Source organism: Pteropus vampyrus, unplaced genomic scaffold (assembly GCF_000151845.1).
Source record: "Pteropus vampyrus isolate Shadow unplaced genomic scaffold, Pvam_2.0 Scaffold188, whole genome shotgun sequence".
Taxonomy (NCBI): Eukaryota; Metazoa; Chordata; class Mammalia; order Chiroptera; family Pteropodidae; genus Pteropus; species Pteropus vampyrus.
The window spans coordinates 1,417,717-1,419,630 of NW_011888969.1; the positions used below are offsets into that span (position 1 = coordinate 1,417,717).

Here is a 1,914-nt window from a genome sequence, read left to right on the forward strand (position 1 = left end):
TGGCAAGTGTGTGAGCAGAGATTAGGAGCTGGATTCGCTCGGCAGATAACACGCGGAAATAGTTCGGGACCCCGGCCAAGATCAACTCGAGTGATCAGAAAACCGGTCCAAAATGTAATTATCTACCGGCACACTGTTTACAGAATCCATGGGATATGTTCTTATTTATGAACGTGCTCTAGTCCTTGAATAATATTTTTCCATAATGGAAAATTTTATTTTCTCTTGGCAGGTCTGCGCCTTCCCTTCGGAGGTGGCGATGAGAGCTGACTGCTTTTGGGGAGCGGGGGGGACACTGGACGGTTGAGAGTCCCTTCCTGCCCTCCTGGCAGCTGCCTTCTCTAAGCCTGCGGGGGCTCTGCTTTCTCATCGTCAAGGTGGAGGTGAGCGCGCACACCGAGACCGCCTCCAGGTACCCCTGAGGTCCGACGGGATAGTGAACTTGAGTGTGCTTCGTGAACGATAAAGCGCCCTACGTGCATGGGCATTATCATAAATGCAGTTTACGTTTTCAGCATAAGGCATTTAAGTTCTGTGGCAAAACAGGAAATAGGTCAAGTCCTGTTTCTGTGACTAATAATTTCCAGCAACATGACATTTTTAAAAAATTAATTTCTCTGCACCAACACGGTAACGTGGGAGCTTTAAAAATAAAAAAAGCGTATCTATAGTGCCCGAACACAAAATTACATCATTCTAATAGCAGATCAATCTCGGTAGAGTTGCTAGAAATCCGTCAACGTATTTTTAACCAATCGTTAGAATTCAATCAGCCCCCATCATAAAATAACGTAAATGCACGTTTTGTTTTTTGCTTACACTCATTTCTATTAGAAATAAGGAAGGACGCTACTCAGAGAGCCTATTATGTGACCGGTTTCTGTCTGGCAGTTCCACGGGAATCTTCCCTTGTCCCACATTTTAAACACTGGATACTAAAGTCTGCATCATAATAAATAGTCTTAAAAAGTCACTTCGAATCGGCAAGTTTTGACCAGAATGCCTCTAATCTCCTGCGGCTCCGTGTCCCAACGCGCAGGGGGACGAGCCCCAGTGGATGAGACTGAATTTGGGGGCGAGTTCCCAGAGCGAATGGGGATTGAGCCACGTGCCCCCCATTTGGGACCAGAACTCGTACCTGATTCTGTGGCCCAGTGGGTCTGAGAAATCTCTCTGTAACCTGCATACTCAACAGGTTCCAAAAACCTCTCATCCTCGCCCAGTGCGACAGTTGCCACTCCTCAGGCAGCTGGCCTGGACCCGCACGGCCGACGCCATCTGTGCCTACGGGGCGCGCGCCCTGCGGGCAGGCACGTTGTCCCCCGTGGCGCCCGACGTGGGCCCCTAAACACCAGCTCATTGCCTTGCTGCCCAGGGACTGCCCCTGCATGCGGCGTCATTTTTAACTAACACGTCACTTCACAAATCTGGTCATTAAAGGACAATTAAGAGGGAGGTTCTGATGCTTAAATCGGGTGGGATTTCGATGTGTCATCCCTCCAGCCCGAGGCCCGGCGGCCCCGACACAGACAGCTCCTCTCTCCTCTCCGCCGGCCGGGCTGGGGTGGCCGAAAGCGGTTTCCTGAAGCGTCCACCCAGATTTCCTGCACACGGCTGGACAGAGTTAGCCGAGCTGCCTGCCAAATCCTCGTTGACTGAAAGCTTCCTGGCGACAGTCCCTCACCTAATTTTTAAATACCTGGGGCAGTTAATGCAAGCGACCACAATGCAAATCCCACTCGACAAGGGAGGGTCTCCCCGGAGCGTCCCTTTACCTCCCGTCCCACGGGAACGGCGCCCGGGAGCCATCCTGGCCTGCACGAATCCATGTTCTCCTGTCAGCTGCGAAGGGGTTTCCAGAAGAATTCCGGTCTGCCGGGAGCTCAGGGCTGAGATGCGAGGTTCTATAGGAAA

At 51.6% G+C, this 1,914-nt stretch overlaps 1 long non-coding RNA gene across 1 annotated transcript; it reads left to right on the forward strand.

Moving 5' to 3' along the window:
* On the forward strand, positions 1 to 973 carry LOC105299534. The gene is made up of 2 exons (XR_896536.2): positions 1 to 114; positions 233 to 973. It is a non-coding gene; the product is annotated as an uncharacterized LOC105299534 (long non-coding RNA).
* Positions 974 to 1,914: the final 941 nt, after the last annotated feature.